Genomic DNA, 8,287 nt, shown 5'->3' with positions numbered 1-8,287 from the left:
ATTGTTCCAATCCCAGGTTTGCTCATCTATCCAGTCACATTCTGCTACTGTTCGGGGCTCTCTGCTTTGGTTGGACGAAGGTCTGAGGTTCCGTGAGCACATACTTCCTCTTTGTCTTGAGCTTTTTGTACACATTCTTCCCTGCAAGCATTTCCTTGTATATTTTCTGGCTAATTCTTATATGATATGACCTTCGAAGCTTAGCTCAAAGATTTCTTTTCTTGACAAGTTATCCTTTCTTACTCACATACTCATCTGGATTAAGAGCCCCTCATGTTTGCTACATGCATCACCCACTATACAGAATTATAAGGATAATTTACATATATTATTTTCACATTGTGTTGTAGGTTTCTTGAGGGCAGGATTGTGTCTTGTTTCCCTGTTCAAACTGAATGTGTATTATATACAAATACTTGTTTATGAGTAAACAAAAACACTATCTTCACTTGGTCTCCCACGCAATACATATGCCTGTTCACACATCCATACTTTTTCTACCTTTTAGAATCCTTTCTCTTCTTTTCTAAACCCTGTTTTCTATTCATCAGTTGTGGCTTCAGTTGTACCTCTTCAATATTGACATCATGCTAATTTAGACTAAATTATTTTTACTTTACATTATGTAGTTTATAAAAATATCAAATGTGTTTTGTATCTCCAACTGGATTGCAAACTTTTCAAGGTTACCTGTATTCTCCCATTCCTACTTTCAAGTAAATATTGGATGTCTGTACAATTCCAATGATGCAACTCAGGTCTACATATTAACTTTACTGTATTCATCTACAGATATACTTTCTCTTTTTGCGCCCTCATTTATGGTGCCAGCAATTAACTTTCTGCTTGCACAGTTTTCCTTTTTATTTATTTTCATAAATTAATTTCTTCTTTTGGATGAACATTTACTGAGCACTTCTTTCATGTGCTGGAAATACAGCAGAAAATAAAATGAATAAAAGTGACTGTTCTGATGAGTAACAAGATAAACAGATGAAATAGATAGTGATACATGGAAATAAAGTAGTTGGAGGAAAAAAATAGATACAATGGAAGGAGAAGAGAGAATGATGAAGGAGTCACAATTTGAAATAGGAAGGCATTATTGAAAATGACCTTTGAGCAAAGTCTGGAAGAAATGAGCCACGTGGATACCATCAGTGGGATAAAGTTCCAGAAAGGAGCCCTCTTGAGAGCATGCTTAGTGTGTTGGTGGAAGAACAAGGATATCAGTGTCTGGAGCAGGATACATGGGAGGAAAGCAGAAGAAGTTGGAAACATAATGGGAGCAGGCAGGGACTGTGGGATCTGGAGGTCATGATAAACATTTTGCCTTTTGATTGGAACATTTTTTAGTCATCCACTGTGGAACCGTGCCATTTTCAGTGCTTTGGAGCATGCAGAGATGAATCAGGTTGGCTCAGCCTTAGGGATTTTAGGCTTTAGCAGTGTGGGTAAAACCTCACCCACCTGGGAAAAACAATATCTCAGATCCCAGGTACTGAAGCTAACATTTACTCATACATATTGTTGATTGGAGTATATACTGATACAACTAGTTTCTTCCTCTAGAGTGCAATCTAGTCAAAATATACATCCTCTAAAGTATATATTCTTTGACTCAGAAGTTGGATATCTAGGTTTTTCTGAGGAAATAATTAATATGCAGAGATGTATAAAAAGGATATTTATAATGCATTGCTTATAATAATGATAAATATTCAGCAATGGACTTAGAAAAATGAAATATGATGCATCCAATTAATGAAATGTTTTGTAACTATTAAAAATGGTGGTAGAGTTAATGATACAGAGAGGTGGTCATGGTCATGATATACAGTTAATTGGAATAGAGTTATATACAGCAAACAAAGGAGGAATCCATTTTTATAACATTTTAAAAGTGTGTAATTTGTGTATCATGGAAATCAAGATGTATATAAATCAAGGTTTTAATAGTAATAATATATACATGGTGGAATTTGGTATGGTTTTTTATTTCCTTCATTACACATCTCCATTTGGTTTGATTATGTTAATAGCCATAAATTTCTGTTGTAATCAGAAAATTATTATTTTCAGTTTTTAAAAAGGAAAAAAAAGATAGATGTTTAGTCCATGACAAACTCTGTGTCAGCATGGGTACTAATTTTCCAGATTCCCTGGCCTGGTTGTACTGAGACTCTAGACATAAGAAGACTTACTTGCTATTTATCTATATATGTTTTTATGCCTACACAACTATGGAAGATCTAAGGACACATCACTTTGACCCTTGCTTTCTTCCACACCTCTTACATTGCTTTAGACATCAGTTACTCCAAAGTGAAAACGACACATAAAAATACACAGAAACTGTATTTTTATGCAGAACTGACATAACTGACTCAGTGGTCTTATGTGTGTTGTGCCCAGTTTGGGATGTTTTGGTCCTTGATTAGAAAATGCTTCTGGATTCCCGATGACTTGTGGGTTATTTTTTGAATGTTGCTAGTGCCTATTCCGGATTTGACTTAAGAATTTTAGAAATGGATTTGTCCTTTATATAGTTCTGACTAAGTCAGACAGAAGAAAAATTAATAGAGTTCTGAAAGGACCAAATGAAAGCTATAGATTCCAACAAATCCTCTTGAGGGGCTGGAGAAACCTGAGCTGTGGTCTGGAGGCAATAATTCTGCTTGCATTGACTTTGCCAACAGTGTTTTATTTCTGCTTTTCTCTCTCACTGGACATTTCATTGTAGAATTTTTTTTGTGTGCAGAAAATGCTCAGCATGCGTTGCAACTTCCCACACGTGCTTAGGTAGCGAATGCTAACAAAAGCACTCAGTGTAATACTAAAACGACTCTCATCAATGACCTCTTTTTAAATTATTATTATGGACTTCCTGCCTCTCTGATAGGCTGCACTTTGATTTAGGATTTCAAAAAGAATTTAATCATGAAAGAAAGTTCTGTGTATCTGGTGACTCCTCTGAAAACAACTGCCTTTTAGATTTCCAAGTTCTTAATCACTCCATCATTCTGCTCTGCTGTTTTATTCTCTTTTATGTTTGGATCAACATGTAAATAACTGAGGATGATGGCTGACTTAACTTAAAGCAACTACAGTTAAAAGGTAGATATAAAACCCAGGCTTAATGAAAGAGAGAATATACTATTGGGAGAACTAAAAAAAAGAGCTGATCTAATCTACGAGAGGATAGGTTTTGATGTCTAAGTTTTTGCATCAGAAATATGGGACCATTTCGTCTTAATTTTCTCCAAAGCGAGCTTCAGAGAAAAGTAGTCCCATGAGGTATTCTAGGTAAGTGTTACAAAGTCAGATATGTTTGGGAAGCGCTATGTACTATATGCACTTCTTAATGATTTCACCATATATTAGAGCTGAGAAGACTTACCATAGGTCTTATTTTGTTGAACATGGCATTTTCCTAACTTAATTGCCCACTGAATTTTTTTTTTTTTTTAAACTACCTTACATTACCTGGGTTTTTTTTCTTTCTGCCTTTTGGGAAATTGAAAAGTTTAATGAATTACCTATAATTGAAATAAAAAGACATATACAATGGAGCCCAAAGTTAGGGTAAAACATTAATATATTAAGGAGTCTTTTACTTTTAAAATTTAATTTCATGACTCTTTAATTTAAAAATAGACACAAAGCAAATATGAGAACGTGTTAACAGTTGTTATTTGTGAAAAGAGATTGTGATCCTATGTAGTGTGTGCTTAGTTTCTGAGAAAGTCAGTTCAGTTACATGGAAAATGAAAACATTTATTGCATATAAGGCACTGTAGTAATAACTACTCATCTGTTTATTTATTTAACAGTTGTTTATTAAGCTCTTAAAATATGCCGTACAATATTCTTGGCACTTGTAACATACCAGTAAATAAACAGATAAAGGTCTGCATCCTTAGGGTAACAGAATGAGGTTTTCATTCAATAATTTATGTGTCAAGGTTTTCATCTAATAATGTCTGAGCCAGCTCATCTCTCACTGACCTTTCTGCAGATAATAACTATAAATACTAGACAAAACCAAACCAAAGCAAAAACATTGACCAAAAATGTTGAAGACCAACAAAATGCAGGTAGATTCTAGAGGTGAATCAATATGTAGAGGAAGAGGAAAACACTAAATGAGTTCCAAATTCAAGGTTTATAAATTGAGTGAAGGTCCTAGTTTGTCTTATATGTATAGAAGATGATAAAAAAGTGACAGAAAAATCTGAACTGTATTTCTGATATGAAGAAACAAAGAACAAAGTTCTGGACAATACAGCCTCTAGAAAGTGATGAAACCAAAGAAAAGGAGCCTAAGCTTTTGTCTAGGAACACATCTTGGCTGTCTGACTGAACCCTGAAGCATAAACATTTGGGCAGATTCCAAGAAGCCTAGTTAAGGATTAGGTGGAAACTGCCAACCAAGAAACAGAATTTGAAGTTTGAGGTATATCGCGCTAATTCCCTACTAATATAAACAAACTCAACAAAAACATTCATTAGAGGAATACAACAAATTACCATAAATCAAAACCCAAAATTAACATACAAAATTTAGGAAAATGTGATGTATTCTCAAGAGAAAAGAAAGTAGATGAAGACCAACCCCCAAGATGAACCAAATGTTGAAATAAGCTAAGAATTTTAAACTAAATATTATAATGATGATCAAGGAAATGAAGAAAAACAGGCTCATAATGAATTAAAAGAAAGTAAAAATTAGAAAGTAGCAGAAAAGTAAAAAGAATGACAAAAAAATTAAAAAGAAACTCTAGAACTAAAAATCACCATACTTTAATTTAAAAAATTATCATTTGGGCTTAACCTAAATAAAAGGAGACAACAGGAGAAAAAACAATGAATTTTAGGATAGATCAACACTGAATCTAAATAATAAAAGAGAAAACATATTTTAAAAAATTAACAGAGTCTTAGAGACATGTTGCAAAGTATGAAAACATTTACCACAAGTGTACTTCAAGTCCCAGAAGGAGAAGAAAAACAGAACAGAGAAAAAAGAATGGCAAAAATGTTTGTTTTGGTGAAAGCCGTAAATTTACAAATTTGAGAAGCTTAGAAAAACCTAAACAGGACATATACAAACAAAACCATATCTAAGCAAAACATAGAACTCAGAAAACCAAAGATTAAGAGAAATCTTGAATGTAGCCAGAAAAAAATTGACACTATATAGTGAAGAATGACAATTCAAATCATTACCGTTTTCTTGTTAGGAAAAAAAAAAAAATGAACTCCAAAATACATTAGAACAAAATGCTTAAAGTGATGAAGGGGTTAATTGTTAACCTGGAACTCTCCATCTAGAAAACAAACAAAATAAATGCAAAATGAATAAATGCAAAATGAACACATTTTTAGATCAAAGAAAACTAAAGTAATTTTCTACTAGTATACCTGAACTAAAACTAGCAGTGACAGAAGTTCATTAGACTGAAAGAAAATGTCAGATAGGAATAACTAATTTCTAGATTACTATGAAGATACAGTCATCAAGACAGTACTGGTGAAAGAATAGACAGATCAACAATGAATTAGTGAACTCAAAAATAGATCACAATTACAGTCAATGTTTTTGACAAATATATAAACACAATTAAATGGAGAATGCATAGATTGCCCAAGTATATATTTGTCAAAACTCAGCAAAATTACACTTGAGATTTGTATATCTCATTGTACGTAAATCTTGCCTCAAAAGAAAACAAAATGAACAACAGCAAACCTTAGTTAATAGTATGTATGCTGACGTTAAGGGAGAAATGTATCAATGTCTTCCATTTACTTTGAAACACAGTAAAAACGAGATGGATTGGTGGATGAATAGAGGAATGAAAAGACGAATGATAAGGTAGTTTGGGAAAATGATAATGATAGAATCCAAGTGACATATCTAGATGTGTACAGTATTATTTTTCTCCATATATTTGAAGTGTTTTGTGATAAATATTGTTTAAAAAAATGTGTGGAACACTCACTATGAACTGATATTGTGTTAGGATCATGATCCCTCAATTAAGAATAAGTGGTTGTTTATTCTCAAAGATCTCCTAGTTTGGGGAGAAAAACAAACATATAAACCATGGAAATACTGTACTCTAAATTCAATAGAGATAAACCCAAATTATTATGGAAACATAGAGAAAGGTTCTATCATCCAAAGTAGAGGTGGTCAGGAGTGATGAGGGGAAGTATCTAGGTTTAGCTGATGCTTGTGTTGAGTCCTAATGGGTGAACAATAGTCAGATAAGTTGTGGAAAGATGGCAGTGGGAGGAAAGGGCATTCTAGCTGCAGTGTATAAACACTAACATTTGGGTGTTACTAAAGTTTGACTTATAAAAAGAAATTGGTGGGATATTAGATGTAATCACAGAATAGACATTGAAGTTTGGTCTTATCCATGGGGAGCCATTTGGGTTTTAGACTACTTTGGTAGCTGTGGGAGAAAGAATTGAAGTCTTTGCCTTTAGAAGAGTAATTACAAGGCTATTACAGTAATGAGACTTGATGAAAATCTGAACCAGGATTTATGTTTTAAGAATGGGAGAAAAGGGAGACTCAACTTTAGATGTAGGAAGAAGGCAAAATTGGATATGGGTTTGGGATGACTATATAATTTGTCTTTTAGAAAGGGCACTTTTGAGAGCAAAACTGGGCACTGACTGAAATAAACTAGGACAAAAGGAAGATATTGTCATTCAAAACATGGGAAAGCATGAACTGGAGGCAGGAGACTAGAATGGCTGTGACACATTGGAGCTTAGTTGACATAAATAGCAACATTTTTGAATGCAAAGATGATGAGGTACACATACATTTGTGATTTATTTGTTCCTGCTCTAAGAAATTTATGATATAGAGAAAACTTAATTTATTGTTGACTACAGTTGAAGTGGCATCTGAGCTGGATTGTAAGGGATATAGAATTTAGATCTCCAGAAAGATAGGAGACTTAAGACCAAGGTAAGCTGTGTGCCTCTAGCTCTGAAAATAACATTTTTACGTAGAGATGTGTTTTGGATTATATAAGAAAGACTAAAATGGAAATAACTGAAGTACCTGGTATTAGAATTTTAGGGGTCCAAACGAGAAATAGATACAAAAGACAGACATATGTGGTCAATAGATCCACTTTATTATTACTAGAGATGAACTGGAGCAGGTAGCTTGGACCAGCAACCATAACTGTGCTTTTTTTTTTTTTTTGAGTTGAAGTCTCACTCTGTCGCCCAGACTGGAGTGCAGTGGCCGCTCCCGGCCACCGCAGCCTCGACCTGCTGGGCTCTGGCGATCCTTCTGCCTCAGCCTTTCAAGTAGCCGGAATTACAGGCATGCGCTACCACGTCCGGCTGATTTTTTTATTTATTGTAGAGATGAGGTCTCACTGCCCGGGTGGGTCTTGACCCGCGGGCTCAGGCAATTCACTCACCTCAGCCTCCCAAAGGCATAGAATTACAGGCTATGCCACCGAGCCCGGCCATAACTGTGCTTTCTAAAACCTGCCCCATGAGTTTGGGTTGTTGGACTTTCATGGAGAGATGAGTCTCTAAGACAGTCAATTATCAGTCACATGATATTTTTATTGTTCAGGGCATTCCACAGTTTCTGAATTCTTGTCCAGATAGCAAATCATCAATCCAGAAGAGGAATCATTGTCTCATCCATATCAAACTCTGAGAAAGGGGTTGAGGAGATAAGGACAGTGTGTGCCACCTCACTTTTTTTTTTTTTTACATTATCTTTCTAATCGCAAAAGTAAATTAATTGATATCAGATTCTTTACATATTTATCCAAGTCAGATAGCTCACTCCTCTTCCCATGTGAGAGGGTGAATAAGGTCAGTAAAAGTTTTACTGACATGCTGTCTCTTCCTGGAGTAGAAGTTATTTCATGAAAGTATGAAGACAGAAAAATAGTGTCACTCTCAGCACGCTTTACATCTCTGCCACAGCTCAAGTCCAATTTGAAACTGTCTACTTCAGAAATACATTAAATATGTTCTTAAATACATTAAATATGTTCTTGGCAAATCTCTTATAGGACACCCTCACTCTGTTATTCTTCATTTTTCTTCATCCAAATAGTTTCTAGGCATTGATATCCTCACATTTGTATAACTTCCATTAAAAATTATTTAAACTGTAATTTCATTTTGCTTCAATTCTTAGTTGATTGATTTATTTTGGGTAAGATATACCTTTTGATCACTACCTTCAGAATAAATTCTATACCACCTAGTCTCAGGGATAGTTATGAGA

Source organism: Carlito syrichta, unplaced genomic scaffold, assembly GCF_000164805.1.
Source record: "Carlito syrichta isolate Samal-C Ts95f unplaced genomic scaffold, Tarsius_syrichta-2.0.1 Scaffold304781, whole genome shotgun sequence".
Lineage (NCBI taxonomy): Eukaryota > Metazoa > Chordata > Mammalia > Primates > Tarsiidae > Carlito > Carlito syrichta.
Note: the sequence above shows the minus strand (reverse complement) of the source record.